This window comes from Rhinopithecus roxellana, chromosome 15 (genome assembly GCF_007565055.1).
Source record: "Rhinopithecus roxellana isolate Shanxi Qingling chromosome 15, ASM756505v1, whole genome shotgun sequence".
NCBI classification, from domain to species: domain Eukaryota; kingdom Metazoa; phylum Chordata; class Mammalia; order Primates; family Cercopithecidae; genus Rhinopithecus; species Rhinopithecus roxellana.
In genome coordinates, this window is record NC_044563.1 from 100,261,587 (window position 1) to 100,283,986 (window position 22,400).

Below are 22,400 nucleotides of genomic sequence, written 5' to 3' on the forward strand. Positions count from 1 at the left end.
TAGTAATGCCCCACACCCTGTGACCCAGCAACTTGACTTCTAGTAATTTATCCCATAGGTATAGTGGCACATATGCAAAATGACATATGACAAGTTATTCAATGAAGCATTTTTGTAATTATAAAATACTGTAAACAGTCTAAATGGAAGCAGTGCAAATTTGGAATTAGAGAAACAAATTGTGGTAAAATGGCATACTTTTTAATCATTACAGAAAAGAAGTAAAGTATAAGGAAGCTGTGTAAGTACCCATAAGGAACAATCTCTAAGGGAAAAAACAAGGGGTATATAGTGCATTATCCTTTGTTTAAATATAGGAGATGCAACAGAGATATATGTGTTTATTATTTTTACATAGTATAAATCTGGAAGAATGTCCATACGTAGAAAATAAATCCAACAAACTTTTCTGGTTTCCTCAAGGGATCTAGGTGGCATAGGAGATGTTTAGCCATTGTCTGTTCTTCTATGTCTTTTGTATTTTTTAATGAGTTACCCTGTCATTGAGATTCCTTGTTTCAGGATAAAGATAAGGCCAAAAGAATTGTAATTTTCAAAAACAAAACTTGATCAGCCACAGGTCTCCAGCACAGAGTTTAAATAAATTGGAATGGTGTTGGCTTAAGGGTAGGTTTATGAGAGTCATAAATTCCAAATCAAGCCTTGTGTGTTCTATTTTGTGGGCAATGAGGAAGCAATAAAGGACTCTGAGCAAGAGAAGATGTGTATGGGCCATTGTTTTGGAAGATTCATCACAAATTCATATGCAAGTAGATTGGAGGAAGGAAGTATTAACAGAAAGAAAGGCCAATTATGAGTCCATTGCAAAACTATATGGTATATATGTTGCATATGTTTTAATATTATATATAACATGTATAAACACTTCAAAGTTATCGCTAACTTCCTTCCTCCTTTCTTTCATTCTTACTATATGCTCCAGAAAGAATTGAAACTGATAATACCTTGTCACCTAACTTTCATATTACACTTTTCTCCCCAGTGTTTGGCATTTTGACATTTTAATAAAAAACAAAACAGGTAGAAAGATCAATTAATATTGTCTTTGGAAAATTGTTAATTTTTGTTTATTTGCTTGACTCTTTTTTCCATTTGAGCTAAATGTGATTTTGAAGGACCATTCATCGTATACTTCAGTTTAAAAGTTTGAGATTAAGATTTTTAGACCAAGTGAGAATTTGAACTGGAATAGGATCTAATTTTTAAAAGTAAGATTTGGAATGTCCCATGGAACTTAACATTTATGCCTACTTGGGAGTTAATGAAGAACTTACTTAGGAATGTGGCAATGGAAATGGAGAGGAAATGATACATTTGAGAGGAAGTTTTGACTATGCTTCTGGACTAAGTGGATTTTAGAAAATACAGAAAAGCAATGGTTGCTTTTGAACTTGGTATTAGGAGAATTACATTGACTCTAAAATGAAAAAGAAAGTGGGAGGAAATGGAGGAAAGGTAAGTATTTCATAGAATTACTATTTTATCTTTCTAATATATCAAATTTGGTTTGGCAGTAGACATCAAAGTGGCAATAGCCAAGCAACAGACCTTGAGCTCAGGGAGATTAACATGGTTATGCAGATTAGGGAATCATTTGTACAGAGGCAGGTGAGTTTTCTGAGAATATAGAGAGTTTTAAAAAGGGATAGCCTGAAGGAAATGCTCCTTACCTTTCAATAATGTGTAGCAAAATTATTCAGCTGGTGTTTGAATTGGCACACAAAGTCATTCTGATAATGATAGAATTTGTGTAATAGTTTTCATGTGAAAGCTAAGACTAAGATAAGCAGTTACATGCAGCATGCATCATAGCAGTTCTCCTGACACATATCTGTCCAGAAAAACCAGGATTTGGAAACAATAACGAATTTGTTCAATGTGTGTTGTATGTTTTCATGGCTGTTTTTTACAAATGAGGTCAGTGTAAGTGTAATTAGATTAACTCACTTCAGTATGCTTATCTCATTGTAACACAAAATATAGATTCAGGAATATCAACTACTCTTATTCATTAAAACATTAAGTTCAGTTGTGTAATATTTATAGTTATGCCGCAAAATAATGGGAAAACAATAGGAAACATTGTTCCTTAATGTGCCAAATAGGAGACAACATAAACCTCTCAGTTCACTTTGACACAGTTTCCAAATTACCCCACTTGATATATTTTTGCACTGTATTTTAACTTGGAAATAGTATGATACATATTCTTCTCAAGATATAAATCAGTTGAAATACCTGATAACTAAACAGTTTATTTCTTTCTTAAAGCAAATGTTAGCAGTATTAAACTGTATTTATTTAAATAATTTAAGAATTGAGAACTTTAATGTGAGAGTGTATTCTTAAACCGAATTATGCCTTCCTACCTATAAGAGGAAAATTTGAAAGTTTTCTCAGAAAAATTATTTTTTACATATCTGATTTTAATGTACTATAGAAAGAAGAAAATTTGTGTTTTAATAAGTGAATCATTACGTAGTCACAGCTAAGTATCACTGAAACAATTATCATATTATCAATATAAATAGTTTAGAAAATTAGACTCAATAATGGGGTAACATTTAGGAAAAGTAGATATTGTATCATTAAGAATGAACACTAATGCAAATTTTAACAATACTGTGCAATTTGTTTGTTCTCTATCTTGTATTAGAGAAGACTTCTTGTCTAACCTTGATTTAATTGTACTCTGTACATAAGCATTAACCTCATTTGGGTCATAAATGTGAATCAATAGAGTAAAAAAATACCACATTTGACCTTGCCATAATGCCAAAACTTTAGATATTTAATATTGTATTCCTTATTGAATGTGTTAATTTCATTTGGAGATAACATAACCATCTTCATCTTTAAAAACATAAGTGAATTAAACCAAAACAAGCATTTGAATCATCATTTAGATTTTAATGGCCTTAAGACTGAAATAGAGACAATGTGAGTAAGTTACGCTGACATAAAGAATAGTTTATGGTGCAGATTTAACTACATTCTGTTACAAATTGTGCCTGGAGAGTTTTATAGTTTTGTTTTCAAGGAGGTAGAATTAACAGGAATTGCATCAGGAATACCAAGCGCTATGAGAATGAGGAATCTCAAATTACTCTTATGGCTCTCTGCTCCCAGCAATGATCAGATATTTAAGTATAGACCCCATGAAGACAGACTGACAAATTGTAGTCAATGAAACTTTACATGAACCAAAAGTATGAAGGGGTGTCACAAAATGCTAGTGCCCCTTTTGGTTTTATGTTTCTTTTTTAAAGAATAAGTTTGAAGAAAGAGAGAAAACTAATAATTTTCTTACACTGTGATATCCAACCTGCATCTCTATTGTGATTATTTCTGGGAGTTCAGAGCAGGACTGATTAGCAAGTCTACTAGATGGCAAGTAGGCAAGTCATGCATAAAAAGTGACTTCAAACATCACCCAAGGAAGGAGAAAAATGATGAAACCATAGAAACACCACTAGGTCTCAAATGCTCTTAATTCACTAGTATCCCTGCCTTGAAAACAAATGCAGCCTTTTGAAGTTTGGTCATTGGAAAGGTTCAAGCAAAGCTGAATGAATTTATTTTATGAAAGTTGTATATCAGATTTTGCATTAAGTAGAGATTTGAGCAGGATGACATACAAATCACATGCAATCCAAAGATTCTATATTTATTTATATACATACATATATGTCCAGAGACAGTATGTTTGCTGATTAAATGTTGTTTCAAAATGCAAATTCAACTAAAGCTTTATTTTATCTCATATAAGTAGCTGTAATTCTCTAAATCACCCATTGCTTCTTAGAAACTTCTGAGTAATTTCTGATTCTTTGAACAGTCCCTTAACAGGCTAATATATTATTCCATTTTACAGGTGAGAGCATCAGAGACAATAACCAAGGTCTTATAGATACCAAGTGAGGAATCTGGGATTATAAGTCTGTCTATTTCATTGGAAAAGCTGTTTTCAGTCTTTTTCACTGGAAAAGTTGTCATCCTGTGTCTTTATTATAGTACATATATTAGAGTAATAAAACTTTATTTTCCTTTTCAAAATGTTTGGCATTATGGAGTTGTAATCCTGCTTAAGTGCAACATTTCTAATTTCTAGTACGTAGAAAAATTAACAATTACAAATTCAAAGAGCTGTAGAGTCTTGCTCTAACATCAGATTGTAACATATTGATTGGCCTTATACTATCATATGCATCGAATGAGAATTCAATAAATTTCTGGATTGAAGAACTTTGGTTGTGATTAGGTAGCACCATAGATAACCATGCTGAAATAATCCTGCCACTTCTAAAGATAAATTTGCCTGGTCAGACTCCAAACTTCATATTGATATCTATACTCCATTGTTGCATCAGAAAGACACATTATGAATTTGGTTTTATAATTACAGGACATATATATGTCTAATGAGCCAATAACCTACAGAACTATCTTTAACACAGCTTTCTCATCTCTAAAACACCATTGTCAGTTTTAAATACTAGGCTTTGGCTTCTGCAAAACAAAACTTAATCTTTAACATACGGGGCATTCAGTAAGCATTGCTAGCTCTTACTGAATGTGAAAATCACCTTGCAATTTACCAACCTTCAAAAAAATAGAAGTAAAAAGGGGAAACCACTGCTTTGCATTTGTGTCAGCCGTATTATGACAGTAGGGGATGCAAGGAGAGACATTGTAAAGTAATAGTCCTAAAATAGGGTCCCAATTGTCTCCAACCAGGGACCCACCCAGAATGCAAATTCACAATCCATAACATCTTCCAGGTTCTTCGACTATATGTGTCTTGGGACAGTCGGAGAGAAATCTTTTCATGCTGTGTGAAGTGAAACAAATTTCATGCCAAAGTTGTATATCACCATGAGTTCAGATATTAGTTGCACATTTATTAGCTCATTTTGAAAATGTTGTAAAGTACAAAATGAAATTATTTTTAATAATTGAGTTTAAAGTAAAGCTGCCAGAGCCCAAAAGTGCTTGCTCTGGCTCCTGCACTGGCTCACCTGTGTGCTCCCTCCAGCGAGGGATGGAGTAGAGTTGGTCCCAGTGAGTAGAGTTCACCTCTGCCGGCACTGAAGCGGCTGGCTAGTTCCAGCACCTGTACACTCCAGTTCCCTCCTGGGAAGGGATCAGAGAACTATCGTGCTTCAGTAAGTTTATTCCCCTAAGTGGATATTCTTGGCTCCAACATTAACCCTCTTAGGTGCTAGGATACTTTCTGTGTACATGTATGTGCATGTGTATGTGTGTGTGTGCAAGCATTGTTAGAGTAGTCCATTAGATACAGTTTTAAATGTACCATCACCTTCATATTTTGCTTGGATCCTTAGTCAGTGTGTAATGAAGTACATCCTTGGAGCCAGAGCTGGGTTCAAATCCTGGCCCTGCCACTTATAAACTGTGCCATCTTGGAAGTCAGGTAATCTCTACAAGACTCATTGTATGTCCTTGAGAAAGTAGAGATAATAGTAATGTCTACTTGTAAGGTTATCGTATGGGCTAGAAATTTTTATGCAAATGGCCTCCTATAGTCTCTGAATCTTCTTGTAAATTCATATCAAGTAATAACAAGTAATTTTAAAGTGTCATTTTCCTGGGAATTTGTTAGAAATGCAAATTCTGAAGCACCACCCCTCACCTACTGAATAGAAAACTCTGCTGGTGGGGCCCAGCAATCTCTGTTTTAACAAACCTTCCAGGTGATTCTGACACACACTCAAGTTTGAAAAGACTGGTCTAGAACAAAGAAATTATAGCTTAACTTTGAGTCTCAAAGCTGACGTTCTTATGTCTCTAGAAAGACAATAATATTAAAAATTAGGCTTTTTTCATTGAGAGAATTTCTAAGTAGAAAAACTTCTCTTTGCTTATGTAGTGAAAAGCATACTGGTCTGAAGATAGAATTTTATTAAAAGCCAAGGTGTGGAGAATGTATAGAAGTCCCTCAGACAGGAGGGAGAAGGGCTGAGTGCACAGCCCTTCCAGTCCTGAGAGAAGAGGAGAGAGACAGAGACACACACAAATGACCTTGCATTTCCCCTTCATGGTGGGAGTACCTGGAAAAATGGGGAGAAGAAATCAAGTAAAGGATAATTTTCTTTCCTAAAAACACTCCGTTATAGCAGGTCTTTCTTTTTGACTCTGAGTGTACAGTCCTGAAAATTGCTAGCCCTGAAAAGAAGTTCCACAATTTCCCTGGTACCATATCCAACAAGGTGCCAAAGCAGTGGAGCAGCAATGGCTATGGCATGTGCTGGAGATAGATTCACAGGCTCTATGTGGTATGAAGAAAGGAGCTGGAGTTCCCAGCCTCCTCAGATGGCTTGGAGGAAATAACTAGTGAATCAGAATAGGGCTGTGGCTTCCATCAAGGAGGCTACAGAGTGAAAAGACCTCTCAGGTCCTCAGAAGTAAGGAGAGCCAGCACAAACTTAAACAGTGGGTGCTGGCATTATAACCTGATGACCAGCTGTGCTTTTGGACAAAGGATTTTGAATTAACTGAATATTTTTCACAGAAAGACTACTTCAAACCACTAGAAGCTGGTGGGAATGGTCTCTTGAAAGCAAGATAAGCTACAGCAAATAAACAAAATATTGGTTTTTGCACACTCAATAATAAAATGTCATTCACCTTATACATCAACAGACCTTCTTACTGAATTGGTTATTCACTCTTTTGAGAGTACTAGATATAAAATAAACGTATAACAAAGATGTTTAAAACTTACTTTGGGCCGGGCGCGGTGGCTCAAGCCTGTAATCCCAGCACTTTGGGAGGCCGAGGCGGGCGGATCACGAGGTCAGGAGATCGAGACCATCCTGGCTAACACGGTGAAACCCCGTCTCTACTAAAAATACAAAAAAAAACTAGCCGGGCGAGGTGGCGGGCGCCTGTACTCCCAGCTACTCGGGAGGCTGAGGCAGGAGAATGGTGTGAACCTGGGAGGGGGAGCTTGCAGTGAGCTGAGATCCGGCCACTGCACTCCAGCCTGGGCGGCAGAGCAAGACTCCGTCTCAAAAAAACAAAACAAAACAAAACAAAACAAAACAAAACAAAACTTACTTTGAAATGTGCTTCAAAAAATCTATTCAACTTATAATCTCTTGCATACCAGTTTATGGTCTCTTACATTTAGGTTTAAAATCCATGGCTTATGTGATTTTGGTATAATTTATAAAAAGGTACTAAGCAAGTGTTATTAGCCAATAGCTGTGCTGAAGTCCTAGCATATTATCAATGTGCTGGAATATTGTTATTGTATTAATACAATATATAATTAGCATTAATATTAAATATATTTAATAAATTTGATAAATTAAAAATCTTGCTTATTAACAAAAACTTCTTGTCTTGGCCTTTTTCTGCTGCCAAATAATTCCTCTTATACTCCTTTAGATGAAATATTTTGCTAGTGATATTCCCCCTTTTTCCCTTCTTTTCTCTGAGGACTCACAATTTTTATGGATAATGAAAATTATACTTTGTTCGTAACTCTGTTTCTTTATTCTCTTCCCATTTGTTGTTGAGTCCCTATTCTATGTCTTCCTTGTACACATTCATGCTTAATTTTCTATCTTGTTCTCTTTTGTTTCCATATTAAGACTGACCTTTTAAAGACCTTTCGTACTTAATCTGTTTCCTCTTTTCGGCACTGAATTACTTTCCTTAAAGATTTTCCTTGGAATTAAAAAAATGTGTAATATAAATTTATTGTCACTATTTAGTTCTTCTAGATTGAAATAACCCAAGACAATATGTTTCCATTTTCATAATTTGTTTATACCTCTATGTTTCTACAGTTACCTCCTGAGCTTTAATTTCACACCACTCCCTGGCTCCTTCTGCCTCCACTCCCTTTCCAGCTAGACTCCAGTCCAATTTGATGTTCTTAATCATCTTGCTAATTCATCCTTAATATGCCCCACGTCGTTTTTCTTTAAGACATATTAATAGTTCAAATTCTTCAAGAAGTTTGGCTAAATCTGCCTTTCTTTAAAGCTGACAGTATGAAATTTCATCTACATTTTGTGTTCCGCATACTTTTGTAATTCAGCAATTATATACTTCTGAGAACCATCATATTGTCCTGCTCCCTCTTCTCATCTCAGCATATCAATTTATCTCTGTATGAATCTAGATTTCCATCTCCATCTAAGGCTACTGGATGTACTTCTGGATCTTCAGATGGCTTTAAGATATGTTGGCAAAATTTTGGACATTCCTCCACAAGAGTTAGCCGAGTTGGATTCCCTCCCCTTGAATCTTTGGCCAGTCTTAGTGACTCACTTCTATTGTGTTGGATGAGAAGCAGGATGGCCTTAAAGGTTAGGTTAAGAAAGGCAATTCAGCTTCTGCCTGTTTCCCTTTGTTGAGATACATGTCTTGGGAGCCCTGAGTTGACATATGAGAAATCTGTCTATCCTCAAGCTTTGCACTAGAGAGACCACATATAGAGGCCACATAGAGATTCAAAGACCCAAGGAACACCAGCTATCCCAGCCTCCAACAGTTTAAGTCTTCCCAGTGTCAACTGCCAGACACAAGGGAACAAAAACTTTAGATGATTTCAGCCCAGTTTTCAAGCTGCCCCAGATGACTGAGTGGGACAGAAATTAGGTGTCCCTTATGAGTCCTGCCCAGATTGCATATCTGTGAGCAAAGTAATATACCTTGTATATTCCCACTGTTTTAGTTACCATGAGCTACAGTCACTGACTTCTCAGCTCAGAGAGATTACTCTGCTGGTCTTGACCTCCCAGTGCCATAATTGAAATGTGCCTCTATGGAGAATGTCCAGGCAAACATGATAATCATGTGTGCCAATCACAACCCTGCACTTCTGTGTTGTTGCTTATGGCAAAAAGGTGAGTTCACTACCAGTTACAACATGGTAACCAGAAGTGGAGACTTTATTAAAGTAAATTTATAAAGTGTTCCTTTACTTTTGTTTTGTTTTTTTGAGAGAGTCTCACTCTGTCATGCAGGCTGGAGTGCAATGGCATGATCTCGGCTCACTGCAACCTTCACTTCCTGGGTTCAAGTGATTCTCCTGCTTCAGCCTCCCAAGTACCTGGGACTCCAGACATGCACCACCATGACCAGCTAATTTTTGTGTTTTTAGTAGAGATGGGGTTTCACCATGTTGGCCAGGCTGGTCGTGAACTCCTGACCTCAAGTGATCCACCTGCGTTGGCCTCCCAAAGGGTTGGGATTACAGGCATGAGCCACCATGACTGGCTGAATGTTCATTTACTTTGACGGAGATAAAATTCAGAAACAGAAATCTGCTGGGCAGGAAGAAGATATACCATGGAGTCTTTAAAAAAATTTTTTTTTAACTTTTATTTTAGGTTCTGGGGTACATGTGCAGGTTTGCTATATAGGTAAACTTGTGTCATGAGGTTTGTTGTACAGATTATTTCATCATCCAGGTATTAAGTCTAGTACCCAGTTTTTTTTTTCTTCTGCTCCTCTCCCTCTTCCCACCCTCCACCTTCAAGTAGACCCCAGTGTTTGTCGTTTCCCTCTTTGTGTTCATGAGTTCTTATCATTTAGCTCCCAGTTGTAAGTGAGAACATGCGGTAATTGGTTTTCTGTTCCTGTGTTAGTTTGCTAAGGATGATAGCCTCCAGCTTCATCTGTGTTCCTGTAAACGACATGATCTCATTCTTTTTTCTGACTGCATGATATCCCATGGTACATATGTACCATATTTTCTTTATCCAATCTGTCATTGATGGGCATTTAGGCTGATTCCTTGTCTTTGTTGTTGTGAATAATGCTGCAGTGAACATTCGTGTGCATGTGTCTTTGGCAGAATGATTCCTATTCCTCTGTGTATATTCCCAGTAATGGGATTGCAGGGTAGAATGGTAGTTCTGTTTTTAGCTCTTTGAGGAATTTCCATACTGCTTTCAAAAATGCTTCAACTAATTTACACTCCCACCAACAGTGTATAAGCATTCCCTTTTGTCTGCCACCTCACCAGCATCAGTTATTTTTTGATCTTTTAATAATCGCCATTCTAACGGGTGTAAGATGGTATCTCATTAGGGTTTTGATTTGCATTTTCATTGTGGTTTTGATTTGCATTTCACTATTGAACAGTGATATTGAGCTTTTATTCATATGCTTCTTGGTCTCCTGTATGTCTTCTTTTGAAAACTGCCTGTTCATGTCTTTTGCCCACTTTTTAATGGGGTTATTTTTGTCTTGTAAATTTAAGTTCTTATAGAATCTGGACAGTAGACCTTTGTCAGAAACATAGTTTGCAAATATTTTTTCCCATTCTGTAGGTTGTCTGTTTACTCTGTTGATAATGTCTTTTGCTCTGCACAAGCTCTTAAGTTTAATTAAATCCCAGATGTCTTTTTCTTTTTTTTTTTTTTTTTTTTGAGATGGAGTCTTACTCTGTCACCCAGGCTGGAGTGCAGTGGCACGATCTCAGCTCACTGCAAGCTCCGCCTCCCAGGTTCATGCCATTCTCTTGACTCAGCCTCCTGAGTAACTGGGACTACAGGCGCCCACCACCATGCCCGGCTAATTTTTTTATTGTACTTTTAGTAGGGATGGAGTTTCACCGTGTTAGCCAGGATGGTCTCGATCTCTTGACCTCGTGATCTGCCTGCCTCGGTCTCCAAACCATACATCATTTTTTTTTTGCTTTGGATTTGATTGCTTTTGGTGTCTCTGTCATGAAATCTTTATGCGTTCCTATGTCTAGGATGGTATTGCCTAGGTTGTCGTCCAGGGTTTTTATAGTTTTGGGTTTTACATTTAAGCCTTTCATTATTATAGGAGATGGCAGAAAGAGTTCTTAGTGATTTTAATCACACAAAATTATTTACTTTTTGTTTTCACCCCTGAAAAGTGGTAATAAATAAGATGTGGAAATTTATTTTTCTCCTAAAGAGGTATGAAAAACCATATATGTTAGAGTTTACTAAAATATGAAGGTCACTTTGGCATTTTTATATACTCTTAACAGTTTATAATCATTTATGTAAAACTTTAATGTACAATGTTCTTAATTCCATATTTTTAAATTGACAAAATTGTACATATTCGTGGGGTACATCGTAATGGTTTGATACATATAATATATTGGGATCAGATCGTGGTGATTAGCATATCTAATATCTCAATCATTTTTCATGTCTTTGTTTTGGTAATGTTCAATATACACCTTCTATGGATTTGAAACTATATATTATTGTAACTATATTCATCCTACAGTGCTTTAACACTAGACTTTATTCTTCCTATCTAACTGTAATTCTGTATCCTTTAACAAATGTCTGCATATTCCTCCTTTGCCTTGCCCTTCCTAGCCTCATCTTCTGTCCTACTTTTTATTTCTATGAGATAAACTTTTATTTTTAAGTTTTTTATTTTTAGCTTTCATGTGTGATTGAGAACATGCAGTATTTAACTTTCTGTTCTTGGTTCATTTCATCAACATAATTTCCTCCAATTCCATCCATGTTCCTGAGAATGACAACATTCATTCTTTTTTGTGATTGAGTAGTATTCCATTTTGTATATATGTTCCATTTTCTTTATCTATTTATCTGTTGTTAGACACCTAGTTCCATTTACTGTCTTGAATTCCCACCCATTTAATATCTTACATTCCCACCAACAGTGTATGAGTTCCCTTTTCCCTGTATTCTCACCAGCATGTATTATATTTTGTATTTTTAATAATAGCCATCCTAACTGGAGTGAGATGATCCCTCACTGTGGTTTTGATTTGCATTTCCCTGATAATAAGTGATGCTGTTTTCATATGTTTATTGGGCACTTATATGTCTTCTTTTCAAAAATGTATTTTCAGATTATTTTCCTATTTATTAATTGGATTTTTTTCCTGTTGACATGTTTCTATTCTTGGTATATTCTGAATATTAACCCCCTACTCGATGAGTAGTTTGCAAATATCTTCTCCCGTTGTGTATGTTGTCTTCTCATTTTGTTGATTGTTTCCTTTGCTATGTAGAAACATTTTTTAAAAATGTATAATCCTGTTTGTTTATTTTTGCTTTTACTGCCTGTACTTTTGAAGTCTTATAAAATCTTTGCCCAGACAAATGTCCTGAAGCATGTCCTCTGCTTTCTTCCAGTAGTTTTATCATTTCAGGTCTTCTATTTAGGTTTTTGATCCATTTTGAGTCGATTTTTGTGTAGAGCAAGAGGCTAGAGTCTAGTTTCATTCTTCTGCATATGGATATGCAGTTTTCCCAGCACCATTTATTGACTGTCATTTCCCTGCAGTGAGTGTTCTTGGTGCCTTTGTTAAAAATCAGTAGGCTGAGGAGATATGGATTAATTTCTGGGTTCTCTATTCTATTGGTCTATGTGTCTGTTTTTATACCATGCTGTTTTAGTTACTACAATTTTGTAGTATCCTTTGAGGTTTGGTCGTGTGAAACCTTCATCTTTGTTCTTTTTGCTCCAGATTGCTTTGGCTATTCAGGGTATTTTGTGGTTGCATGCAAATTTTAGGACATTTTTCTATTTTTGTGAAGAATGTTATTGATATTTTGATAGGGATTGCCCTGAATATGTAGATTGCTTTGGGTTATCTGTCATTTGAACAATATTAATTCTTCTGATTCATGAGTATTTGGTATTTTTCCATTTGTTTATGTCCTTTTTAATTTCCTGCTCAGTGCTCTGTAGTTTTCCTTGTAGAAGTCTTTCATTTCCTTGGTTAAATTGATTTCTAAGTGTTATTTTTGTAGCTATTATAAATTGAATTGCCTTCTTGATTTACTTCTTAGCTAGTTTGTTGTTCATGTATAGAAATGCTACCGATTTTGTATATTAATTTTGTATTCTGCAAATTCAATGAGTTTGTATACCAGTTTAACAGTTTTTTGGATGAGTCTTTAGGTTTTTCTGTATATGAGATCATGTCATCTGCAAACAAGGACAATTTTACTTCCTGCTTTTCATTTTGGATGCCTTTATTTATTTCTCTTGCCTGATTGCTCTGGCTAGGACCTCTGTGTTGAATAACAGTGATGAGATTGGGTATCTTTTTCTGTTCCAGGTTTTAGAAGAAAAGCTTGAAGCTCTTCCCAATTAAGTTAGATGGTAGCTGTGGGTTTGTAATACATGGCCTTTATAATGTTGATATACTTTCCTTCTATACCAAATTTATTAAGACCTCTTATAAAAAGATGTTGAATATTTTTATAAGCTTTTTTTGTGTCTGTTGAGATGATCATATGGTTTTTCTTCTTCATTCTATTAATGTGATATATGACATTTATTTATTTGTGTATGTTGAACCATATCTTTTTGATATATAGTCAGATTCCGTGTGTTAGTATTTTGTTGAGGATTCTTGTGTCTATTTTCTTTTTTTTTTTTTTTTTTTTTTTTTTTTTTTTTTGAGACGGAGTCTCGCTCTGTCGCCCGGGCTGGAGTGCAGTGGCCGGATCTCAGCTCACTGCAAGCTCCGCCTCCCGGGTTCCCACCATTCTCCTGCCTCAGCCTCCCGAGTAGCTGGGACTACAGGCGCCCGCCACCTCACCCGGCTAGTTTTTTTGTATTTTTTAGTAGAGACGGGGTTTCACCATGTTAGCCAGGATGGTCTCGATCTTCTGACCTCGTGATCCGCCCGTCTCGGCCTCCCAAAGCGCTGGGATTACAGGCTTGAGCCACCGCGCCCGGCCTCTTGTGTCTATTTTCATCAGAGATATTGGACTGTAGTTTTTTGTTTTGTCTTTGTCTGGTTTTGATATCAGGGTTATGCAGTCCTCATAGAATGAGTTAGGAATAATCTCCTCTGTTTCAATTTTTTAATATAATTTGAGACTTGGTATTAATTTTTCTTTAAAGGTTAAGTACAGTTTAGCAGTGAAGCCATCCAGTTCTGGAGTTTACTTTGTTGGAAGACTTTTTATTATTGATTCAATCTCATTTGCTATTGGTCTATTCAGGTTTTCTATTTCTTTTTGGTTCAATCTTGATAGGTTGTCTGTGTCCAGGAATTTATCCATTTTCTCTAGGTTTTCGAATTTGTTGGCAAATAATTGTTTATAGTGGTCTATAATGATTCTTTGTATTTCTGTGGTATCTGCTGTGACATATCTCTTGTCTGATTTAATTTATTTGGGTCATCTCTCTTTTTGCTTAGTTAATCTGGCTAATGGTTTGTCAATGTTGTTTGCTTTTTTAAATCAGCTTTTATGTTGATCTTTTGTATTGTTTATTCTATTCTCAATTTCATCAGTTTCTGCTGTGATCTTTCTCATTTATTTCCTTCTACTAATTTTGGGTTTCGCTTGTTCTTGCTTTTCTGCTCCCTTGAGGTGCATCATTATATTACTTATTTGAAGTCTTTCCAGTTTTTTGATGTAGACATTTATTGCTATAAACTTTGCCTCCTAAAATACTGTTTTTGCTGTATACCATAGGTTTTGTTATGTTGTGCTTCTATTTTCATTTGTTTCAAGAATTTAAAAATGTTATTTTAAATTTCTTCCTTCACCCAATGGTCATTTAGGAGCATGTTATTTAATTTCAGTATATTTGTATAGTTTGAAATGTTCCTCTTGTTATTGATGTCTGGATTTATTCCATTGTGGTCATACAAAGTACCTGATATGATGTGATTTTTAAGCATTTTTTGAAGCTTGCATTGTTTCTTAAGAGATGATCAATCCTGAAGAATATTCCATGTGCTGACAAAAATAATGTGTATTCTCAATTTAAGTCATCTTCCAAAAGAGGATTTTTCAGGGAAGAAACAGACCATTTAATTAAAAACCTTCTTAATTAAAAGTTTGCAAGATAATTAGCAAACTTATTAATTCTTTTGATGAGCTCCAAGACAACTTTCAAAAGTTCTGTGACAGCTGGCATAGCAAGGCTGCTGACTACCATGGTTTGTTGTTACCACATATCGAGGGGTGGGAAATCAAAGTCTGGGCCCAGCGCTATCTGCATTGGATTCCAGAAGTCCACATCCTAGGTGGTGGCCCCTGAGGCAGAGGCCTCCTGCCTGCTGAGGACCTCTGCACATCTGTCCTCTTTGTTTCCTTTCACTCTACTCTAGTGACATCCCACTAAGCTGGTCTTACCCACCAGTGGCTGGAAAGCCTTGGAAGATGAAGACGATTTGGCCAAAAGAGAAGATGAGTTCATGGACCTAGGGGACGTGTGTCATGTTTATTGAGTAATTGTGAAAGAGGAATGTGGGAGATTAGGACAGCTGAATCCCAGATTTGTGTCATGCTGCAGCTAATGCTGGCCGGGTCCTTAGCCTGGTGCTCCATTGGAATAAACCTGGGCCTTCGGGAAAAGAGGTGGCTCTCATTATTTTTCATGATTCTAAAAGACTATGCATTCAAAACCACATCTGTAGTATTATTTATTGGAAGGAATTATTACCTGACCTATAATAGGGTTGTGGCTGTTTTCTGATGCCTAAGTATTATACAGAGCCCACAATGGCCAGTTTACTACCACAAAGGGCTTCAGTAAGATATTCTGGGTCTTGATACTTTCTTCAGATCCACTTTGTGCCAAGATAATTTATCCAGTCGTTGGGAATAGTAAGTTTCTGCGTAACCCATCTCAATTACAGAGGCAAGTTCAGCTTTACATATCTGTATGACGAGTTGAAGATTCAGATAGAGGTATTAAGATGTGTGGCATTTACTTAAACCATCACATTTTTCCTTTCTACATTCCCTTGCCTGTAAAACAACTAGGAAATTCCACTAGTGACATCCATCCTGAAGCTTCAGACTGCCTTTCCTCCTTCATAGACTGTGTAACTTTGCCTGTGGGTGGGGGCTAGTCACCCACCACCCTCTTTTCTGTGTTGCCAGCCCCAGGTCTTCCTCCGCCCGCTCCACACCACTCACTGCTGTCCGCCTGCATTCCCTGCCTCTGTGTGTGTAGTCCCGGTATCTCACTGCTAAACCTGTTGGTTACGTTGGGGGTATCTCTTTCTTTGCCTGAGGAGCTTCTGTTCCTCTGAAGTCTCTTGGTGTTTGGATCAAATTGCTTTGCCTTTTTCTACTTGCCTGCTGAGGCTTTGGAGCACTTGTGATTGCAATTTTCTGCAGCAACCTCTGAGCCCAGTTCCTCGCATTCTTTTACCTTTACGGACTGATGGGATTGGGTCACTTTTGAATGTGGCTTTCATAGGAAAGCAGTTTAAACATAAATATCAGAAATGATGATTATTATATGATACTTCATTGATTTTAAAAGCCATAGAAAAAACTTGACTATGCCTGGTCACCTTCTTGGATCTGCTGTCTAAATTATATATATATATGTATATATTTTTTACTGCAGGAAAATATACTTTGTAAGGAGCAGTTTTTATTTATTTTTTTGTTCTCATTGAAACCCTGTCAAATCCCATAAAAGAGGAAAAAAACAAAACTCTTTACAATATTTTAAATTGTTTGCCTTTTACATCTATTTGCTCTTCAGCATGGATCCCGATTTGAATGTTACATGTTTAGAAAGACTTTCAATTGCTCAAGGGCAATAAGAAAATTTGAGGCCAGGTGAGGTGGCTCACACCTGTAATCCCAGCACTTTGGGACACTGAGGCAAGCGAATTGCTTGAGCCCAGGAGTTTGAGACCAGCCTCTGCAACATGGTAAAACCCTGTCTCTACTAAAAATACAAAACTTAGCTGGGTGTGGTGGCACATGCCTGTAGGCCCAGCTACTCAGGAGGCTGGGGTGGGAGGATCCCTTGAGGCTGGGAGGCAGAGGTTGCAGTGAGCCAACATCATGCCACTACACTCCAGCCTGGGTGATGGAGCAAGACCTCATCTCAAAAAAAAAAAAAAAAGAAAATTTGAAACTGTTGACTAAGAGGAGTTTCTAGGTTGGCACCGAATTGGCTTTTGTACATACAATGAATTGTTTTGTTGTTCTCCCCACTCCCTATTAATGCAGGAGCCATGTTGGTCTGTTAATAGGAACAAAGTATTGGGGGAACCCACCCCCAATATTTCAGCGTAGGTACTTTCTATTTTCCTTAAGTGTTGGCCGGCTGAGAGATAAACAGACAGTACAAACAGAGGAATTTTACAGCTGGGCCACCAGGGGTGACATCATATATCAGTAGGACCATGATGCCTGCCTGAGTCTCAGAACAGCAAGTTTTTATTAAGGATTTCAAAAGGGGAGGGGGTGTAAGAACAGAGAGTAGATACAAAGATCACTTGCTTCAAAGAGCAAAAAGCAGAACCACTGATAAGGGTCTAACAAAGATCATATGCTTCTGAGAGAACAGGGCAAAGGGCAAAAGCAGAACCACTGATAAGGGTCCAACAAAGATAACAGGGCAAAAGGCAAAAGCAGAACCACTGATAAGGGTCTATATTCAATGGTGCACGTATTGTCTTGATAAACATCTTAAACAACACAAAATAGGGTTTGAGGGCAGAAAACTGTTCTGACCACAAATTTACCAGGGGTGAGTTTTCCCAACCCAAGTAAGCCTGAAGATTCTGCAGGAGACCAGGGCTTATCTCAGTCCTTATCTCAACTGCACAAGACAGACATTCCCAGAGCAGCCGTTTATAGACCTCCCCCCAGGAACGCATTCTTTTCCCAGGGTATTAATGCTAATATTCCTTGCCAGGAAAAGAATTTAGCGATATGTTTCCTACTTGCACGTCCGTTTATTGACTCTCTACAAGAAGAAAAATATGGCTCTTTTTGCCCGACCCCGCAGGCAGTCAGACCTTATGGTTGTCTTCCCTTGTTCCATAAAAATTGCTATTATTCTGTTCTTTTTCAGGGTGTACTGATTTCATATTGTTCAAACACACATGTTTTGCCATCAATTTGTACAGTTAACACAATTATCACAGTGGCCCTGAGGTGATGTACATCCTCAGTTTACAAAGATAACAGGATTAAGCGATTAAAGACAGGCATAAGAAATTATAAAAGTATTGCTTGAGAACCGATAAATGTCCATATTAAGATGAAATCTTCACAATTTATGTTCTTCTGCCATGACTCCAGCCAATTCCTCCATTTGGGGTCCCTGATTTCCTGTAACATGTCTCCCTTTCTTTTTATATAAAAGTGCTGTGGTGATGAAAGCTTGTTCACTCTCTTGGTTTTGGCGCAGGATTCTTTGACTGGTCCAGCACACTAAAAACAAGCTGGTTAAACAGAAACGTGGGGTTTAGTCCAGAAAGACTTTCTGCTACCTGATCTAACACCTTGGCTCCAGGCACAATGGATAAATGAGCTTGAGAAGCTTCAAAAATTTGTTTCTTTTATTTAGTTAGGTCCAAGGATAAATTATCTTCCCTACCCATAAGGTGTCCTTTCACCATTTCCCATGATTGATCAGTCTCATTGTAGGAATATGGTGTGATACAGAAATCAGAAGTATTCCAGTCACACTGCATTTGCATGCGATGTTTGAGACTCATTAGCCGATCTCCATGCCAAATAACAGACTCTCTTAAATCATTAATTTGATTAGCTAATTTTTGATCAGTGCCCTGTTAAGAATTCCATATTTGGGTGAAATTGGCTTGCCAATCATTAACAAATTAAGCTGTATGAATAGATTGGTGTAATGCCACTCCGGCACTGGTGACCAGTGCAGTGACTGTAATTAGGCCCATGATCACAGCAATTAAAGTGAAAACAAATCTCTTAGATCTTTTGAGAATTCATTGTAACACTTCACTAGTTAAATGTACTGAGGGGGAAGATTCCCAAGGTCTGGGTAAAGTTACCAGTATCCAGATTCCTTTTTGAGTTCAAACCAGCATTACACTTTTCCTGAAGTCAAAAAAGAGTTAACACAAGTGTATAAATGACAATTAATATATTGGACAGTTTGATTGTCCAAATTTTTATATTTCCCACTAATAGCATGTAAGGAGGCTTAACACAACTCTGTATAGGAATAGTCAGGCTGGAGGTAAACAAAGCAGAATGTTTGAATCTACATTGATACTGAGGGAGAGGAGCGACGGTGGCAGCACCCGATGTTCTACACCATAAATAAGTAATCTGAGGTGTCTGGGGATACTGAAGAGGTAGAGGGGTATACCTGGGTTGAGAAGAATTATCATAATGCCAGTCAGAGTCCCATAAAGAAGGACTGGCATCAAAAAGAGGAAGAGGGTTCAAAGGGGATTTATCATGGGGTTCAGAATCACAGATGCAAGGGACAGTAGTGGGGACAACAGACAGAAAAGTTTCCCCTTCCCATACTCACAGTCTGTATATGGCAATAGCCAATTTCCAAAGTTCTGGGTGTTCTGGGCTCAGAATGGGGAATATCATACGAGGCCTCGGCAGGGTAATGCCCTTATCTTCCCATTTTAAGGGAAAGAATGAGATGAACCTCCTATGCAAAGTAGGATGATGATCCTTGTCCTCCCAATAAGAAATAAAATAAGTAGCCTCCAGGTATTCCCTTCCACCAGAGGAGCAATTGTTTTTTCAATAGCCCTTTGGTACCCGGTCTATTACTAAACCATATGAGTCTTTTTTTAATACTACTGCATGTGAGTTAACACAATCTTCCCAAATTAAAGTTTTAGATGGAGCCTAAAAATTTTTGGACATGGTTTTCCTACAGGTTTATATTGAAAGTATGGGGTATCTCCTATTACTCTCCCTTTCATTTATCTTAAAGGAGAAAGGGAGAGGCCAGAGACCAAATGTCCCCTTTCCCCTGTGACTGATCTCTCTGGAAGGTAAGCAGCCCAGACTTAAGTTTCTAGATGCATACAACCAGGTGCATGTCCAAGGCACAGAGGAGGGTATTTATAACCCATAGTAACATTAAATGCAGTGCCTTCTTCTCCTGGTTGAGTGGGGCAATGGTCATCTGTAGCTCCAGGCATCCAGACACTAACGTTAGTATAGATTTCCACAGGAGCATCCATGCAGGTGAGAGGTCAAATAAATGGAGGAAAAGGCACATAAGTCAAATAAGAATAATTTTGTGTTGCAGGTAAATCAGTGTGAGGGGAAACTGGTGAGACGGAAAGTATAAGGAGGAGAATTATTAAATAAAACCTATTGTAAGTGAGATCCAGTGCTGAAGGAGGAAGAGAAGAACAGGGGGATGTTATTTTCAGGCTAATAGAAATAGTGAGATTTTTAGGTTCATAAGGAGAAAAAGAAAGGGAATTAGGAGAAGTGGAGTTAGTTAGAGGGTTGTCTGTTGCCATTAGGGAGGATTGAACCAGACCCATTTTGATTTGGTGTGCCAGCTTCTAAGGAGTTGGCACAGATCTCACCATGTCTGAGGGTGGTCTCTGACATGGACATTTCTTCCCTGTGGTTTTCATTGTCAGTATTCACATGAAGTTTAAGTCTCCTAGTGGGCAGCCAGACAGGGGACTGATGATCTCCTGGTGAAACACAAGCATACCCTCTTCCCCACATTATAATTGTTCCAGGATCCCAGGTATTGGTCTGAGTTTTTCCGTAACACTGGCTTGCCTTCATTTAGGGAGAATTTTTGCCTGTGTAATGGCGTTCAGCCAGCAGTCAGAGTATTGTCTTTAGGAACATTTAGAAAGTGTAAAGTAAACAATGCTAAATGTAATTGGGAGTGGGGAGTGGTTAAATTATGCTTTTGTTGCTCAGACTGTTTGGACAATTGAGTTTTTAAAGTGCGATTGGTCCATTCCACTACAGCCTGTCCCTGAGAATTGTAAGGGATTCCAGTACATACGGGAAATTCCCCATTGTTGCATAAATGAATCAAAAGCCTTACTAACATATCCAGGGGCGTTGTCTGTCTTTATCTGATATGGAAGCCCCATAACTGCAAAGCAAGAATACAGATGTCTTTTAACATGGGCTGTGCCTTCCCCTGTTTGGCAAGTAGCCCAAATAATACCTGAAAAGGTGTCTACAGAAACATGTACATATAAAAGTCTGCCAAAGGAGATAATATGAGTCACATCCATTTGCCATAAATCATTAGGAGTTAGGCCTCTGGGATTAACACCAGGTTCCTGATTTGGAGGTACAAAAACTTGGCCCAGAGGGCAGTAGTGGACAATAAGCTTAACCTCCTTCCAGGTGAGAGCAAATTTATCTTTTAATCCAGCAGCATTAACATGAGTGAGATTATGGAACTCCTGAGCCTCTTGGATTGCAAAAGAGACCAAACTGTCAACCTTATGGTTACCAGCAGACATGGGTCCCGGTAGAGTGGTGTGAGATCTAATATGTGTAATATAGAAAGGGTGTCTACATTGGCGAACTGTCTGTTGTAACCTTGAAAATAAAGAAGCCAATTCAGAATTATGAATATGTTTGATAGTAGCAGTTTCTATATTTTTAGTGGCATGTACAATATAAGCAGAATCAGAGACAATATTTAAAGGTTTGGGGAAATCCTGTGTGGCAGTAATTATAGCAATTGATTCAGCCTTTTGAGTAGAGGTATAAAGGGGTAGAAATAAGCTTTGTCTGTAGGACCCACATAACCAGCATTTCTGTTACTGCAGCCATCAGTGCACACTGTAACAGCCTCAGGAATGGGCTGATCCTTGGTCAATCGAGGGACCACCCAAGAAGTCATTTTTATAAAATCGAACAATTTGATTTTTGGATAATGATTGTCAATAATACCGATAAAATCAGTCAAGTGAATTTGCCGCAATATGGAATGTTGAAAAGCGGCCTGGACTTTGAGATGATTTAAAGAAACCACAATTAAATTTGGATCAAATCCAAAAATTTTAAGTATTCTACACTGAACTTGTCCAATTAGGGTGGCCATTTGGTCCCGATAAACAGACAGTTTTTGACACAGGATGAGGAAGAAAACACCACTCCACTAAATCATTATGTTGAACTATTAGCCCAGTAGGGGAGTGCAATGAGGTGAAAACCAGAAGCTGAAAAGGCTGAGAAAGCTGTACCCTAGACAACTGGGCAGTTTGGATTCTTTCCTCCATGAATTTCAGTTCCAGTGAAGCCTCAGGGGTCAAAGTCCTGGGACTGTGGAGATTGGAATCTCTGTGCAGTGTAGAAAACAAGTTAGACAGCGCATATGTTGGAATGCCTACAGTACGTCTTAAATAATTAATGTTACCTAAAAGTTTTTGGAGATCATTTAAGGTTTTTAAAGAATCTCTCCTAATCTGAACCTTTTGAGGTTGAATACATTCTTTATCGACCATCATTCCTAAATACTGAACAGGAGTGGTCTTTTGAATTTTATCCTGAGTGATGTGTAATCCAGCCTCTGTAACACGGTGGCTCAGAAATTGGTAACAGTCAATTCTTTATCAGTGGGGACAGCAATTAATATATCATCAATATAATGTAGAATATAGGCCTGGGGAAATTGAGCTCGAACTGGTGAAAGCA